At 43.8% G+C, this 19379-nt stretch overlaps 2 pseudogenes; one reads left to right on the plus strand and one right to left on the minus strand.

The window, feature by feature from the left end:
- Positions 1–459: 459 nt before the first annotated feature.
- LOC124790411 lies at positions 460–577 on the plus strand (annotated as a pseudogene).
- Positions 578–9532: 8955 nt separating this feature from the next.
- On the minus strand, positions 9533–9650 carry LOC124790413 (annotated as a pseudogene).
- Between the last annotated feature and the right edge of the window lie 9729 nt (positions 9651–19379).

Raw genomic sequence — 19379 nt, forward strand, 5'->3', positions numbered from 1 at the left:
GTTTTGTAATATAATATTCATGATAAGGAGGCATGAAGTCTCATAAAATCGTCTTTCGAAAACGGATGGAAGTCATGTGCTACGGTATACCTAAATTCTGCTGAGACAAATTTCAATAACACTATAAAGCAACGATATGATTCCTTACCCTTCCTCAAGTTTTTAAAATGAGTTCTTGGCTATTCTCATATCGAAGGCAAAACATAACTTACATTTTGAATGATGAATACACTACTGTATGAGCAAAGCATAATCTAAATCACATATCCTCTTTGCTTAAAATGGTTTCGGCTCCTTTCTACAGCTTCGTGTATAAAATATGTAGACGTTAATATCTGACGATGCGCACCACATGATGCCAGTGGTAGTTATTATCGTCTACATATTTTAAATGTAAAACTAGCTTAATGGCACCAAAACTGGCCATGGCCAGAGAATGATATACCGTGAATCTGCTTTGCCAACGGCCGTGTCTCAATGGTAACACCGGTTCCCGTTAGATCACCGAAGTTAAGAGCTGTCGGGCTGGGCTAGCACTTCGATGGGTAACCGTCCGGTCTTCCGAGTGCTGTTGGCAAGTGGGGTGCACTCAGCCCTTGTGAGGAAACCTGAGGAGCTACTTGATTGAGAAGTAGCGACTCCGGTCTCGTTAACTGACATACGGCAGGGAGAGCGGTGTGCCCAACACATGCTCCTCCATATCCGCATCCAGTGACGCCTGTGGATTGAGGGTGACACGGCGGCCAGTCGGTACCGTTGGGCCTTCCAAGGCCTGTTCGGACGGAGTTTAGTTCAGTTTTGTGAATCTGCTTTACTTATAGCTTAAAAACGTATAACTTTTCTGTGAAACACAAACTGAATTAGTGGGTCTGTGAAGAAATATGTGGACGAGAACTCGGGATGAGACAGGAAAAGTCAGCAGGTAAAAAGTGAAACAGAAGTCGTGCCTCTAGCTAGGAAACATTACCAAAGAGGTATTACTATCTTTGCCGGGCAGCAGCGCCACACAATCTCAATCACAGTGCTAAAACAAAATCTTTCCAACGCTCTGTCAAAGAAATAACTGAAGAAAAACAAATTAGAATAAAAGGTACAGCTGAAAACTGTAATTTCCATTGTCTTTATCGTTTGAGACAAAGTCCACACTAAGCCACACGAGCCGTCCTGTCACAGTGTTGTCTCTGGACCTTTTCTTCTTGAAGGAAAGTGTTTGAACCATATTCATTATCTTTTAACCATCGAGCCGTGAATGTATTATTGTTTCAGAACGCCTTTTCTTTTGACGTTGGAGTTGTAAGCTCTGTTTTAGAGACAACTTCATTTCAAACAACTCTGTGGTCAGTGCTTCCGTTGCTGTGGTAATACTTTCTTCTAGCAAGAACTCCGCAAAAAGATGTATTTCGAATCGATTTTATTAAGGCACTACCGGCTTCGTGACTTATAGTCACATCATCAGGTGCATATAAATTTTAAAACATGGTAAACAACTTGGGGAAGAATACGAAAGGTTGGCTGGGCCCTCTACATTCCTCGCCACGCTGTTTATCATCTTAAAAAGTTTATATGAACTTGATGATGGGGCTATGAGCCACGACACCGGGAGTGCAGTGTCTTAATAAAATTTGTTGAAAATGCAGCTCTTTGCGGAGCTCTTGATACAAAATTTATTACTACGTCTAGCAATTCCACGCTTCAGAGTAATTTGCAACCAACCTTCATAGTTAAAACCGTAATGTCAGCAGGGCAGATAGTCAGTGACTGAGAACTTAGGTGAGGGAAAACATATGTATATACATATGAAAACTTGGCAAACAACATTCTACACCGTTTCTGTCTTCTGAATTCCAAGGTCATCATAGGATAATTCCAGCGACTGGCAGACCAGGTTGAAAATACCAGCTTTGCTCAGGGACTTTCAACGAAGGCCTAAATCTGCAGAGCCTTGTTCCGGGAACAGACCTTCGTTACCTAGTTCTCAGTCGAGTGGAAAGCTTCAACAAGAAATTGCGAAGGTTCTGTGGCTTCCTAGATTTGCGCCATGGGGTTGATCACCAAGTGGATCTGATCTACATTGCCCACCAAGATGCTGACTATATGTGTGGGCTGTCCACAAGTTTTTAGGTTAGGTGACTCTACCATTTAAGACAACGTTATTTCCAGGAGATCTTGAAGTATCGGCGTAAGATCGAAAGAAATGACCCTCACAAGCTAGAGTATTAAATTCTAGCAGTTAACTGTCGAAGTATTCGCAACAAAGTGCCAGAAGATGATGCGCTCCCTAAAAACGGTGAATCTAAGGTATCACTCGGTACAGGATGCTTGTTAAAACCCGAAGACGACAGCGGTGAGATATTGAGGGCATATTTAAGCATATATCTAAAGGATGGGGTAATTGAAAATGGAGGTGGTGTACTGTTATATTTGTCGCAGTAGACAAGAAACTTAAATCCGCTGAGATACAAACTGAAGCTTTATGTGAGATGGGGAAGACTCGGTATCGGGGGTGTGGGCGGGGGGGGGGGGGGTTGTAATTAGATCCTTCTAGGAGGTACTAAGCTTACCTCCTAATGAAAGCGAAAACATTAGGAAAAAAATCAGTTTATTACCACGTTACGTTCCAAAATCAAACCGTATTCATCAGAGGTAACTCCAATGATCCAACAATCGATTGGGTTATTTGCAGTTCTGTGAAAGATTGCTAAATGCCTTGTCTGAAAACTACCTAGAGCGGACTTTCGTGATGGACATAGAATAGACCTGATCTCTCTGAGGATGTCCGAATCGAAGTTGCTATTAGCGTTCAAGAGGCAGTTGTAAAAACACTAAGTAGTAAGGTACAGTGAGGAACTACGACATGTATAAGATTTATATGTTTATCAAACTAGATACAGAAGCAGGAGCGTCATATCTCAGTGAGGAGCTCGAAGCTTTTAGCTGAGGACAGGAGCTCAAGTTTAAAAGAATAGTTGACCAGGCGCTGGATATATATGTACCCAATAGAACAGTTCATGATGGGTGGATGTCTACATGGTAAACAGGCACTGTAAAAAATTTAGTAAAGAAACAGAGGCATGGCATAACTGACGTAAAAAAGCATGCAGGTACATAGATGTGATGAATGAAACATACGCTCTGAGACATAAAAAAACGATGCACCACCAGGGAATTAGCGGAAAGGGACGTAATCGGTAGATCTGATATACATGTACAGACAAAAAAATGATTACAATATCAGAATAATTGGATGATTTGTTAACCAGAAAGAAATTCACAAACTGAGCAAGTCAGTAGCGCATTGGTACCACCTCCGGCCTTACCCAAGCAGTTATTCGGTTTGGCATTGATTGAAAGAATTTTTGGATGTCCCCCTGAGAGATATCGTGTCAAATTCTGTCCAACTGGCGCTTTAGGTCGTCAAAATCTGGAGGTGGTAGGATGGCCTCTCCATTATGCTCCAAACGTTCGCAGCTGGGAAGAGATGCGGCGCCCTTGCTGGCCAAGGTAGGGTTTTGAAGTACGAAGACAAGCAGTAGAACCTCTCGCAGTGTGCGTAATGGACGTTATCTTGCTCAAATGTAGACCTCAGATTGCTTGCAATCAAGGACGACAAAACGGGGAGCAGATTATCGTGAGCGTACCGCTGTGCTGTAAGGGTGTCTTCGATGACGACCAAACGGGTCCTGCTGTGAAATGAAAAGACATCTCCGCCCATCGCTCCAGGCAGTCGGCCGTATGGCGGGCGACAGTCAGAGTGGTATCCCATCACAGTCCTGGGTGTCTGCAGACAAATCTTCCCCGGGGCTCAGTTCGAAGCGTGACTTATCGCTGAAGACTGTTCTGCTCCAGTGAACGAGATCCTATGCCGAAGGTGTGTCAGGAGACCCTCCGGATAGCGGTTAGATACCAAACTGACAGTCGCCCGTCCTTCGGTCTGTCAGTCAGGTAGGACCCCTTCGTATCCCATAAAGTTCCAGGATTGCAGCCGGATAACGTCGACCCCCCCCCCCCCCCCATGAACCATGGACCTTGCCGTTGGTGGGGAGACTTGCGTGCCTCAGCGATACAGATGGCCGTACCGTAGGTGCAACCACAACGGAAGGGCATCTGTTGAGAGGCCAGACAAACATGTGGTTTCTGAAGAGGGGCAGCAGCCTTTTCAGTAGTTGCAGGGGCAAAAGTCTGGATGATTGACTGATCTGGCCTTGTAACATTAACCAAAACGGCCTTGCTGTGCTGGTACTGCGAACGGCTGAAAGCAAGGGGAAACTACAGCCGTAGTTTTTCCCGAGGACATGCAGCTTTACTGTATGATTAAATGATGATGGCGTCCTCTTGGGTAACATATTCCGGAGGTAAAATAGTCCCCCATTCGGATCTCCGGGGGGGGGGGGGGGGAATACTCAAGAGGACGTCGATATCAGGAGAAAGAAAACTGGCGTTCTACGGATCGGAGCGTGGAATGTCAGATCACTTAATCGGGCAGGTAGGTTAGAAAATTTAAAAAGGGAAATGGATAGGTTAAAGTTAGATATAGTGGGAATTAGTGAAGTTCGCTGGCAGGAGGAACAAGACTTTTGGTCAGGTGAGTACAGGATTATAAATACAAAATCAAATAGGGGTAATGCAGGAGAAGGTTTAATAATGAATAAAAAAATAGGAGTGCGGGTTAGCTACTACAAACAGCATAGTGAACGCATTGTTGTGGCCAAGATAGACACAGAGCCCATGCCTACTACAGTAGTACTAGTTTATATGCCAACTAGCTCTGCAGATGATGAAGAAATTGATGAAATGTATGACGAGATAAAAGAAATTATTCAGGTAGTGAAGGGAGACGAAAATTTAATAGTCATGGGTGACTGGAATTCGTCAGTAGGAAAAGGGAGAGAAGGAAACATAGTAGATGAATATGGATTGGGGGGAAGAAATGAAAGAGGAAGCCGCCTTGTAGAATTTTGCACAGAGCGTAACTTAATCATAGCTAACACTTGGTTCAAGAATCATAAAAGAAGGTTGTATACCTGGAAGAATCCTGGAGATACTAAACGGTATCAGATTGATTATATAATGGTAAGACAGAGATTTAGGAACCAGGTTTTAAATTGTAAGACATTTCCAGGGGCAGATGTGGATTCTGACCACAATCTATTGGTTATGAACTGCAGATTGAAACTGAAGAAACTGCAAAAAAGTGGGAATCTAAGGAGATGGGACCTGGATAAACTAAAAGAACCAGAGGTTGTAGAGAGTTTTAGGGAGAGCATAAGGGAACAATTGACAGGAATGGGGGAAAGAAATACAGTAGAAGAAGAATGGGTAGCTCTGAGAGATGAAGTAGTGAAGGCAGCAGACGATCAAATAGGTAAAAAGGCGAGGGCTAATAGAAATCCTTGGGTAACAGAGGAAATATTGAATTTAATTGATGAAAGGGGAAAATATAAAAATGCAGTAAATGAAGCAGGGAAAAAGGAATACAAACGTCTCAAAAATGAGATCGACAGGAAGTGCAAAATGGCTCAGCAGGGATGGCTAGAGGACAAATGTAAGGATGTAGAGGCTTGTCTCACTAGGGGTAAAATAAATACTGCCTACAGGAAAATTAAAGAGATCTTTGGAGAGAAGAGAACCACTTGTATGAATATCAAGAGCTCAGATGGAAACCCAGTTCTAAGCAAAGAAGGGAAGGCAGAAGTGGAAGGAGTATATAGAGGGTTTATACAAGGGCGATGTACTTGAGGACAATATTATGGAAATGGAAGAGGATGTAGATGAAGACGAAATGGGAGATAAGATACTGCGTGAAGAGTTTGACAGAGCACTGAAAGACCTGAGTCGAAACAAGGCCCCGGGAGTAGACAACATTCCATTAGAACTACTGATGACCTTGAGAGAGCCAGTCATGACAAAACTCTACCATCTGGTGAGCAAGATGTATGAGACAGGCGAAATACCCTCAGACTTCCAGAAGAATAGAATAATTCCAATCCCAAAGAAAACAGGTGTTGACAGATGTGAAAATTACCGAACTATCAGTTTAATAAGTCACAGCTGCAAAATACTAACGCGAATTCTTTACAGACGAATGGAAAAACTGGTAGAAGCGGACCTCGGGGAAGATCAGTTTGGATTCCGTAGAAATATTGGAACACGTGAGGCAATACTAACCTTACGACTTATCTTAGAAGAAAGATTAAGAAAAGGCAAACCTACGTTTCTAGCATTTGTAGACTTAGAGAAAGCTTTTGACAATGTTAACTGGAATACTCTCTTTCAAATTCTGAAGATGGCAGGTATAAAATACAGAGGGCGAAAGGCTATTTACAATTTGTACAGAAATCAGATGGCAGTTATAAGAGTCGTGGGGCATGAAAGGGAAGCAGTGGTTGGGAAAGGAGTCAGACAGGGTTGTAGCCTCTCCCCGATGTTATTCAATCTGTATATTGAGCAAGCAGTAAAGGAAACAAAAGAAAAAATCGGAGTAGGTATTAAAATTCATGGAGAAGAAGTAAAAACTTCGAGGTTCGCCGATGACGTTGTAATTCTGTCAGAGACAGCAAAGGACTTGGAAGAGCAGTTGAACGGAATGGACAGTGTCTTGAAAGGAGGATATAAGATGAACATCAACAAAAGCAAAACGAGGATAATGGAATGTAGTCAAATTAAATCGGGTGATGCTGAGGGAATTAGATTAGGAAATCAGACACTTAAAGTAGTAAAGGAGTTTTGCTATTTAGGGATTAAAATAACTGATGATGGTCGAAGTAGAGAGGATATAATATGTAGACTGGCAATGGCAAGGAAATCGTTTCTGAAAGTATTTGTATGGAGTGTAGCCATGTATCGAAGTGAAACATGGACGATAACTGGTTTGGACAAGAAGAGAATAGAAGCTTTCGAAATGTGGTGCTACAGAAGAACGTTGAAGATAAGGTAGGTAGATCACGTAACTAATGAGGAGGTATTGAAAGGGATTGGGGAGAAGAGAAGTTTGTGGCACAACTTGACTAGAAGAAGGGATCGGTTGGTAGGACATGTTTTGAGGCATCAAGGGATCACAAATTTAGCATTGGAGGGCAGCATGGAGGATAAAAATCGTAGAGGGAGACCAAGAGATGAATACACTAAGCAGATTCAGAAGGAGGTACGTTGCAGTAGGTACTGGGAGATGAAGAAGCTTGCACAGGATAGAGTAGCATGGAGAGCTGCATGAAACCAGTCTCAGGACTGAAGACCACAACAACAACAACAACGTCGACTTATTGACACCATATTTAGGCTGACAACCATACAGACATCTTCAGATAAGTGTTTCACATTGAAGATTGCTTGTTCACTTCGCTACCTTTATACCAACAATTGGCGCGAAGACGTATGAGCAAAAGCAGCCGTTAGAAGGGCAACAGCTGTCGAGTTACACGACTTCGAATATTGCTCCATCTGCTGCGTGCAGGCGCATGTGTAACATGATTACTACATACCCGCTCTCTGTCGGAATGCACACTCGCCGAGTTAAAACGCAAATGTCAAAAATTAATGAAACTAAATCTCGGTAGGAGTTTCACAGGTTATGAAATGTTTTGTTCTTCAAGAAATTAAGAATTGACCAGGTCCCACGCCTTATGGAGTTGAAAGCCGCCATCACAGTTAATAAGAACTCGTGCCAAATGTATTTCCACCGATTCCTTAAGCGATGTGAATTAGCAGTCTCCAGTGTAAAGCACTTACCTAAAGATAGGTGAATGGCTATCAGCCGAAATATCGTGGTAAGAAGTCTACATTACTCGGTTTGCAACTTCAATAAATACTCTTTGCGCAGGAAAAATTTCAATACTCACAGGAGTCCTTTGCTTGTCATCTGCAGCCTCCATATACTGTGGTACGGCTACGATACTCTGTGTCCCATTCTATTGCCCTTCATGGCAAGTCATCCCTTTTTTTGTCATAGAATGTATATTATACAATTTCTCTAAGAATCAAAATAGCCTTTGTTTAAATAACCAAGGCTCGCGAAATCGATCTTATCTACACTGTCCATCAACGTGTTGACTGTGTATGGGGTGTACACAAGTTTTATAGGCTACAGTGCATAGTCATGTGGATACCTCTCTTGCAAACAAGTCCATTTCCTGGATTTCCAGCATGATGGCTTAATTGCTGGACAGGAACTCCTGTTAACGTTTTCAGTATTGAAACATCTAAAACTTTAAGATTCACTTTTTCTTCAAATGATGACTGACGGTTGTATTAACACGAAACTAGTCATCCAGGCGAATAAAAAGTGAGACTTGCAACTTCGGCTGTTTCTATATGGAAGTCCATTTCCGAACTCTATGTGATTTCGGCCAGAATCAGCTACTGGGTAATTCGTGTTTTATATTCGCCACGCTCCATCCGCCTCAAGTTTCGTAAACATCGCGGTGACAATGCCACCTACAGAACAACCTTGCCGTCATCGCGTTTAGTACGTATGCTAACGAACTAGTGTTACATCTACGATGACAAACTACCTGTGATACTTTGGCACTTAAATTACGGAAATGTCTCCATTCTATTTATTTTAACGTGACACTTGTCATTTTTATGAGCTGTTACAAAAAAAAAAAAAAAAAAAAAAAATGAACAAAATATTTGTCGTAATATCTACAAGTAAAAGCTAAAGGAAACAGCACAATTCGAGATCACTAAGAATAGGCGTCTCACTATGTTGTTTCACTGCAAAAACGTAATTGTACATCGCTTATTTACAAGGAATAAACAAATGAATGTCATCGTATAGTGCAAAATAAACAATTTATTGCTGTTTTTTCTTAACAAAGTAGAAGCTATAAGATATATACAAAACGTGTCAGGCAAAAGTATTCTTTAACAAATTGTTGGCCGGTTATTTATCATTGCTATGCAAAGAATGTCTGTTTACGACAATTTCTCTTAAAAAATGCAGCCCCTTTGTAGTGTGACCTTCGTTTCATCTCATCTCAACATCTGGTTATCTACTTCTTTTAGATGTATACATGGTTCTTTATCCTACTTGATCAGTTTGGGCCGGCCGGCGTGGCCGAGCGGTTCTAGGTGCTACAGTCTAAAACCGCGCGACCGCGAGGGTCGCAGGTTTGAATCCTGCCTCGGGCATGGATGTGTGTGATGTCCTTAGGTTAGTTAGGCCTCTGATGACATCAGAGGTTAAGTCCCATAGTGCTCGGAGCCATTTGAACCATTTGATCAGTTTAGTTTTTAACGAAATTGTTTAGTACTACATAACTTTAAATGTGCATACTTCGTTCCTGGATCACATATGCTGAATTAGCAGGGCAAGAATGTCCCATTAACATAAAGCACTCCGTCTACAGGCCACGAGTGGCCTACCGGGACCATCCGACCGCCGTGTCATCCCCGGTGGAGGATGCGGATAGGAGGGGCGTGGGGTCAGCACACCGCTCTCCCGGTCGTAAGATGGTATTCTTGACCGAAGTCGCTACTATTCGGTCGAGTAGCTCCTCAATTGGCATCACGGGGCGGAGTGCACCCCGAAAAATGGCAACAGCGCATGGCGGCCTGGATGGTCACCCATCCAAGTGCCGACCACGCCCGACAGCGCTTAACTTCGGTGATCTTACGGGAACCGGTGTATCTACTGCGGCAAGGCCGTTCCCTCCCATTAACATCCCAGGCAAACAATTACCTGCCAAATTCTTTAAGACTCTGCGCTGATTATCTTTTTGCTGAACTCATTGGGTAACATGTTCATCACAGCATACTGATAAGATGCAAGAAGTACCAAGTCATCATTTGGGAAACAGAGACTGCCTCTATCTCCTGCAGCTATTGAACTACATCAGGGTCGGCCACGGCGTGCCAAGCGTCAGCCAGGATGGAGCGTCTCAGCTCCGTCCGTTTCTTCCCGGAAGTCCTCGGTACAGCGCGGTATTTCATTTAGCTTTGCGGTGGGGCCTGTTTCAGTCGGATCGACCCCCTTCAGTTCGGCAGAACCGTGGTGAGAACACCGTTCACCCTTTGCTATTTCTTCTTCTTACGACGGACGTAACAGGTCCAGTCGCCTGTTTGCATAAAAAAGAGGCTGTCTAGCGATCTGTCACCATAAATCTTCAAAAATGGATGTGAATGGCAGGAGAGGGGGATGAGTACGCTTAATATCTATTACACAGTTTATACAGTTGCGTAATCTCCCAGTACTGCAGATTTGCTTTGGAAACCACATTACAGCGGCAAGACAAGAGGAGTTATAAGACTTATTTGACAATGAAAGGACAAAGTTACAACGGTCAATATCGGGGGTTCATTGTTCTGTACATCAAGAAAAACTTTGTTCTCTATTTGCAGGCATGGAGCACTTCAACAAATTGAAGTGAATTTCTGAAGTTTCGCGCGTTATTTCGTTGTCTATTTAAAGGTTTTCAAAGGAACTGAAGGAAGAATATGGGCACTTTATACAGGGTGTTACAAAAAGGTACGCCCAAACTTCCAGGAAACATTCCTCACACCCAAAGAAAGAAAATATGTTATGTGGACATGTGTCCGGAAACGCTTACTTTCCATGTTAGAGCTCATTTTATTACTTCTCTTCAAATCACATTAATTATGGAATGGAAACACACAGCAACAGAACGTACCAGCGTGACTTCAAACACTTCGTTACAGGAAATGTTCAAAATGTCCTCCGTTAGCGAGGATACATGCATCCACCCTCCGTCGCATGGAATCCCTGATGCGCTTATGCAGCCCTGGAGAATGGCGTATTGTATCACAGCCGTCCAGAATACGAGCACGAAAAGTCTCTACATTTGGTACCGGGGTTGCGTAGACATGAGCTTTCAAATGCCCCCATAAATGAAAGTCAAGAGGGTTGAGGTCAGGAGAGCGTGGAGGCCATGGAATTGGTCCGCCTCTACCAATCCATCGGTCACCGAATCTGTTGTTGAGAAGCGTACGAACACTTCGACTGAAATGTGCAGGAGCTCCATCGTGCATGAACCACATGTTGTGTCGTACTTGTAAAGGCACATGTTCTAGCAGCACAGGTAGAGTATCCAGTATGAAATCATGATAACGTGCTCCATTGAGCGTAGGTGGATGAACATACTGACGAAACTAAAATGAGCTCTAACACGGGAATTAAGCGTTTCCGGACACATGTCCACATAACATCTTTTCTTTATTTGTGTGTGAGGAATGTTTCCTGAAAGTTTGGCCGTACCTATTTGTAACAGCCTGTATATTACTGCGAAGTACGTAAGTAAAGAGAAAGGGCAATCTTGCAACAATTTTTCGATTTAATGTGCGCTGCTGTTGAATTTATGAATAAAAAAGAGTGCAGGAACGAAAATTAGAACATCCGGAATGGATTGCGGAGTTCGCATTTTAAGTGGACTTGACTGCACACTGCCCATAGTATTACACGCGCAAGCGAAGTTGACACTCGGCGCGTTAGCTGATGGGAGCGACCATAAAGGCATGTCCCATTTACAGTCGCTCCCATCAGCCACCGAGCCGAATGTCAACTTTGTCTGCGCAAGTAATAAGACACTGCAGAGCGAGAAAAAACTTATTTCTTATTCGATGCGGATGCATTTAAAAAGAAAATTGCATCGTAGAAAACAAAATTCTGACAAAAAACGCAGTCCTGTTTCCTAAGCTGACAGGCGTTAAGGAAATCACGCGGATTCATGGTGACCGTGAAAGAACTACGAGGATAGTTTTCTAAACGTTATTGAAGACACTGCGACTCCTACATCCGTTTTCGAACTGTTTTCAAGACATCGTTTCAGCTGAAGACTCCCCTGTGCATGTCCAGATGTAACTGATTTATCTGGAGTATGATTCCTGTGTTTTACTTCAAAACTGTCCAGGATGTACTCATTGTTTTCCTGAGGAAAATAAATAAGCTACGATTACGTGGGTACCTCAGTGAGAAAATCTGTCTGCCAACAGTTTGTACCAGATAAAAATTTTATTGTGCCTTAAGCGTGCCAAAAATAATTGAGTAATAACGAAAATTTGTTTCGTTTGCGATCCGTGTTGTTGAGAAATATGAAACCATAACGCATGCAGTACGACTGCATTGCCATTTAAATATGGCGCGTTGGCCGTTTACCCCTCTTCCTCCTCAGACATCATGGCGCAGCGGTGGGGAAATGTACAGTCTCAGCGCTATGGCACGCGGCCCTGGCCACAGTACGCGAGACGAATTCTTGACCACCCATAAACCGTAGCATGACAACTTATCTCTTACATCACTCTGTACAGTAGCAAATTCTGTACAATAACTGCACATTAACCATTTGTTACACACATAGAAACACTACCTTGTTATGTAATGAACTTGAGGCCATATTTCGTCAGAAATTTCATACACATTATTTCTATTTCCTACACACGAGACAAATTCCAACACCTCTATCACACCATGATGTGCACGGCTAGAATAAATTGCAGGATCACCTATGTCTGTCAAGCTACGAAGTCTTAACTTCTTAACTAGCTCAAAATTCTGGCGAAGTGAAATACAACTTGAACTTGCAATACCAAAATCGATCCGCCAAAATTGTCTGTTTGGACTTTCTTTGGTGGGAAGAAACTGTGACCACATTCAATTAGTTAGACAGTACTCTGACATCTATATGATTTCCTCTGTTTACTGGTGAAAAGCGAAGCTAGCCTATTTCATCAGTTTGCTGGGGTATTTACAGATTAATGCTATGAATGAAGCAGTGCTGTGATAGTGATTCAGGTTGTGGTTGGGTCTAGCTTTCTTAGTGTTACTGGAATGCATGCATGAAATTTTCTTAACGCCAAAAAAAAGAAAAAAAAATGTTACATTGCTTTCAGAGGAAGAGGAACTCCACGTTTTACAAGCTGGTTTTTCTCAACTGAATGCATGCATTTTAAGGCACGGAAGATGGCTACTGTTGTTGTAGTCCATTTGAATTCTTGGAATATTAGTTCATCAGCAGAAAGATTCAGCCATGAATTTCTCACACACTTTAAAATATAGACTGACCCAATCACAAAAAAACTATTTTCTTATCCGGTATTTAGGGTATACATACCGGATCTTTACTTCTGGTGGGTCACATAAATGGGAAATTGTCTTTTTATTTACAACACTATTATCATCCACAACAGCAAGGACTGTGAATCTTATATCATTAATTCCAGTAACAATGCACTTTACCACTGACTCGGATAATTACTATCAGCATTTCCCACTGTTAATACACTGATCAGCCAGAACACTATGACCACCAATCTAACCACCTTTGACACCGATAACAGCGGCGACGCGTCATCACTTGGAACCAGTGAGGCCTCGGCAGGTCGCTGGAGGGAGTCGGCACCATATCTGCACACACAGCTCACCTAATCCCTGCAAATTCCGGGGAGGGGGCGATGAGCCTTGACGCTACGTTCAATCTTATTCTTGGTGTCTTCGATCGGGTTCAGATCCGGTGAGTTGGGGGGGGGGGGAGGGGGCGGGGCAGCACAACAACCGGAACTCGCCACTGTGTTCCTCTAACCACTCCCTCACACTTCTCGCCTTGTGACATGGCGCATTATCTTGTTGAAAAATGCCACTGCCGTCGAAAAACATGATCATCATTAAGGGGTGTCATGATACGTTGCACAAGCTGCATTGGTCCCGTGGATGCCCAGGTGAATGTTACCAAGAGCATAACGGAGCCGCCGCCAGCGTGTCTCCGCCCCGTAGTACAGTTCTCGAGGAGCTGTTCTCCTTGGAAGACGATGTATTCGCGCCCTGCCATCGACATGATGAAGAAGGTATCAGGATTCGTCAGACCATGTAACGGTTGCCACTGCGTCAACGTCCAGTGTCGATGATCACGTAGCTGCCGAGGCCGTGGTGTTATCATTGGTACGTGCATAGATATTCGGCTGCGGAAACTCGTGGGTTAGCTTGTTAGGTGCACTGTGTGTTGAGACACACTTGCAGCTTTCCCGGAATTAAAGTCGGGTGTTAGTTCCGCCACAGTTCGCCGCGTATCCTACTTTAACAGTCTGCTCAGCCTACGACATCCGACGTGTGTCATGATGGGTGGCCGCCCAACCCCACAGTCTCTGGCCATGGTTCACCTTGGTTTCACCACATGTTGAAATTCGCCACAGCACTCGTCGAATATCCGACAAGTCGTTCATCTGGGCCATTACAATCTGCCCGCGGTCAGACTCAGATATATCGCGCGCCTTCCTCATTCTTCACACGGACAGCCCTGTTACAGATACGACATGCGCCGCGCGTGTGTCTGACTAGCAGTCATTCCTTACCACATAAAGCTGCTATCGCCTGGATGGGTTTATATCGATAGTAAGTCGGTGGTAATAATGTTCTGGCTGATCAGTGTATATTGACAACATATTTCAAGAATAATACAAGTCTGAAATCGCTTATATATACAGCAGAAACTACAACACTGTCCTGCTGATAATGCATCTGTGGCTTTACATGAACTGTATCCATTAACAACAAGACTAGTTTGTCTTCTGGGCCAGAAATGGAAATTCTCTCTTTACATAATGTAGAAAATTTTCTTTCTTTTCTCTTAGAGGATCTGTGTTTAATTTCTGGTGAAAGAAGAATGAGATTACCAGAGCGCCTGATAAATTTCTGTGCACGTAGTGAAACAGAATATAACAGGGACGAAAATATGTAGTCTCCCAGCAATAGCGTGTCACAAACACCTTGATTGTTCACACTATCTGTTCGTTGAGGAATGTCAAATCATTATGTACTTGTGTCTCCAAAATGATTGAGTACATTACACGATGAACGACTGACTGCTTGCCAGGTAAGTGCTCTACGAATGAGCAGTGTATATTCTGGATTTTTTTCCTACCTCGTTCATACGCGGTGTACCACTTTAAAGGCATGCCCAATGGAAATCTAGTATTTCATGAACGTTTTACTTCCACATCATCTAAGAAACAGATAAAGTTAAATCATCATCAATATTGACGCAAAACCATATTCTTGGCTGAGATTCCTTAACTATGTAAACACCTTTTTGTTTTCTGCACAATAAACCAACGAGAGAGCGGTGTTTTGGCATTTAGTTTCGCTTTTAGTTCATTAATATCTCAAACAGCACCCTGGCGACGAGCTTCAGAAAGTGTTTCCTCACTGTTTTCAAGTGCAAAAACAAGCTGTTCATCTTATTTTTTCGTCCTTCTGTTTTCTGGACACTCCTTCCTTCTTGTAGTTTTTGATGTATACGATTGATATTTCGGATACAGTCATGTTTCAGCTCCTGTAACAACACAATATTTACAACAGTTTCTTTTGGACTATTTATAAACACTATTTATAAACAGACAAAACAGACCTAATTGATTACAGCACTAGATTCTATTGATTATTAATTTATTCTCTGTTGGAATGTTTACGAAATATCGAAGTGATTACGAATGACTGATCTAGTCTTCGGTAAGCATGCTGTTAACAGCCTTGCCGTTTTACTATAACATATATTGGCTTCTCGCTGCACATCCTGCTGCTGAAAATGGAGTTTGCAGATCTAGAAGATAAAAATGATGTGACACTATCTCGCAATACCATATACCAATACACGCCATTAAAATCAATTAATTTACTTTGGTTATCGTGACGTATTTAAAGACAATCATATCACTTGCTCTGGAGTTACTCGTTGGCTGACACTCAACTCTACAGACAGCTCGAATGCATTGTTGTCGTTCTGTTTTGGCTTCTGGGAAGGAAAGCATGTGGACTTTTAGGCCGTTTCTATAGTTCCCTATTGGATCGAGGCACTGTACATCTGTAAGAAATTTTGAATAACACCAAACGCTACATACAGTAAAACCTCTCACACATCGAAAACGTCCGCTCAAACCAACACAAACAACACAACTCTGGCAGCTCACGAATCAGCGGACTTAACGGGATGACGTCACTGACTCTTGCAGTCAGCGTAGACAGGCCTGTTCTGCAGGTGACCGTTGTGACCTGCACTCTGCTTGTGTATGAACTTCGAAGCAACGAGAGATTGCTGCCCATCGGACCGTGCCCCGGATTGCCTTTACGGATTGTGCTTACGAACAGTATAACTTCCGAGTGAGTGTTGCTGCTGGACTCTTCTTAGATCTACCACCGGGTACTGTGATTATGTCGTGCACTGTGGTAAACACGATGAAGTAAAATATTGCCCTATGGCGCTATTTGTCTGACCGATCAATGTGAACAACAAGATCGAAGAGCGATAAACCGAAGTCTAGGTAGACCGTGATACTGTTGATGTCCAATTCCAATACCTACTGATAGACTCTTCCCCTTTTTACTCGAGGCTTAATAGGATCTTCTCGTAATTAACAAGAGGTAAAATTCGGTTTTAGAATGAAATCTAATGAATAATATTGTCTTATGCAAGGTGTTTCACAATTCATGTTACACGCTTCTACAAGTTGTAGAGGGAACTTAGTAGATTAAGTTTTATACAGGAAATCATGTCCGGAAACGGCATCCAACGACATTACAGAGCGTCTAAATCATAGGAGCCAACGTCTGTAAATGTATCTACACTCCTGGAAATGGAAAAAAGAACACATTGACACCGGTGTGTCAGACCCACCATACTTGCTCCGGACACTGCGAGAGGGCTGTACAAGCAATGATCACACGCCCGGCACAGCGGACACACCAGGAACCGCGGTGTTGGCCGTCGAATGGCGCTAGCTGCGCAGCTTTTGTACACCGCCGCCGTCAGTGTCAGCCAGTTTGCCGTGGCATTCGGAGCTCCATCGCAGTTTTTAACACTGGTGGCATGCCGCGACAGCGTGGACGTGAACCGTATGTGCAGTTGACGGACTTTGAGCGAGGGCGTATAGTGGGCATGCGGGAGGCCGGGTGGACGTACCGCCGAATTGCTCAACACGTGGGGCGTGAGGTCTCCACAGTACATCGATGTTGTCGCCAGTGGTCGGCGGAAGGTGCACGTGCCCGTCGATCTGGGACCGGACCGCAGCGACGCACGGATGCACGCCAAGACCGTAGGATCCTACGCAGTGCCGTAGGGGACCGCACCGCCACTTCCCAGCAAATTAGGGACACTGTTGCTCCTGGGGTATCGGCGAGGACCATTCGCAACCGTCTCCATGAAGCTGGGCTACGGTCCCGCACACCGTTAGGCCGTCTTCCGCTCACGCCCCAACATGGTGCAGCCCGCATCCAGTGGTGTCGCGACAGGCGTGAATGGAGGGTCGAATGGAGACGTGTCGTCTTCAGCGATGAGAGTCGCTTCTGCCTTGGTGCCAATGATGGTCGTAAGCGTGTTTGGCGCCGTGCAGGTGAGCGCCACAATCAGGACTGCATGCGACCGAGGCACACAGGGCCAACACCCGGCATCATGGTGTGGGGAGCGATCTCCTACACTGGCCGTACACCACTGGTGATCGTCGAGGGGACACTGAATAGTGCACGGTACATCGAAACCGTCATCGAACCCATCGTTCTACCATTCCTAGACCGGCAAGGGAACTTGCTGTTCCAACAGGACAATGCACGTCCGCATGTATCCCGTGCCACCCAACGTGCTCTAGAAGGTGTAAGTCAACTACCCTGGCCAGCAAGATCTCCGGATCTGTCCCCCATTGAGCATGTTTGGGACTGGATGAAGCGTCGTCTCACGCGGTCTGCACGTCCAGCACGAACGCTGGTCCAACTGAGGCGCCACGTGGAAATGACATGGCAAGCCGTTCCACAGGACTACATCCAGCATCTCTACGATCGTCTCCATGGGAGAATAGCAGCCTGCATTGCTGCGAAAGGTGGATATACACTGTACTAGTGCCGACATTGTGCATGCTCTGTTGCCTGTGTCTATGTGCCTGTGGTTCTGTCAGTGTGATCATGTGATGTATCTGACCCCAGGAATGTGTCAATAAAGTTTCCCCTTCCTGGGACAATGAATTCACGGTGTTCTTATTTCAATTTCCAGGAGTGTATCTGTAGGTTAATTCCGTGACGATTTCACAAACTTTCAAGGATGATGGAGAACGATTAATGTATCAGTTTGAGGTAAGGTCCCTGTACGAGTCGAAAGATACAAGCGGAAACCGTTCTGATACCTCTGATAGTAGAATACATGTACCGGACCGTTGTTGCTAAAAACGTAAGGTACCCATCTTTCAGAGGGTTTAGTATGGAACAAGACAAAAAAAAATCTGATCTGAGCATGGCCTCTAAAATGCATAGTTGAAGAGCTATGAGCACTTATTCATCTTCGCTACTGCGAAAGGCATCTTCTCTATTGAACAAGTGTTGATCTCTCTTAGAGCCCAAGTTTACCAGCAATTTTTTCTTACTTCTACATCTACATCTACATCCATACTCCGCAAGCCACCTGACAGTGTGTGGCGGAGGGAACCCTGAATACCTCTATCGGTTCTCCCTTCTATTCAAGTCTCGTATTGTTCGTGGAAAGATGGATTGTCGGTATGCTTCTGTGTGGGCTCTAATCTCTCTGATTTTATCCTCATGGTCTCTTCGCGAGATATACGTAGGAGGGAGCAATATACTGGTTGACTCTTCGGTGAAGGTATGTTCTCGAAACTTTAACAAAAGCCCGTACCGAGCTACTGAGCGTCTCTCCTGCAGAGTCTACCACTGGAGTTTATCATCTCCGTAACGCTTTCGCGATTACTAAATGATCCTGTAACGAAGCGCGCTGCTCTCTGTTGGATCTTCTCTATCTCTTCTATCAACCCTATCTGGTACGGATCCGACACTGCTGAGCAGTATTCAAGCAGTGGGCGAACAAGCGTACTGTAACCTACTTCCTTTGTTTTCGGATTGCATTTCCTTAGGATTCTTCCAATGAATCTCAGTGTGGCATCTGCTTTACCAACGATAAACTTTATATGATCATTCCATTTTAAATCACTCCTAATGCGTACTACCAGATAATTCATGGAATTAACTCCTTCCAGTTGCTGACCTGCTATTTTGTAGCTAAATAATAAGGGATCTATCTTTCTATGTATTCGCAGCACATTACACTTGTCTACATTGAGATTGAATTGCCATTCCCTGCACCATGCGTCAATTTGCTGCATATCCTCCTGCATTTCAGTACAATTTTCCATTGTTACAACCTCTCGATACACCACAGCATCATCTGCAAAAAGCCTCAGTGAACTTTCGATGTCATCCACCAGGTCATTTATGTATATTGTGAATAGCAACGGTCCTATGACACTCCCCTGCAGCACACCTGAAATCACTCTTACTTCGGAAGACTTCTCTCCATTGAGAATGACTTGCTGCGTCCTGTTATCTAGGAACTCCTCAATCCAATCACACAATTGGTCTGATAGTCCATATGCTCTTACTTTGT

Source organism: Schistocerca piceifrons, chromosome 3 (genome assembly GCF_021461385.2).
Source record: "Schistocerca piceifrons isolate TAMUIC-IGC-003096 chromosome 3, iqSchPice1.1, whole genome shotgun sequence".
In the NCBI taxonomy this organism is placed as follows: Eukaryota; Metazoa; Arthropoda; class Insecta; order Orthoptera; family Acrididae; genus Schistocerca; species Schistocerca piceifrons.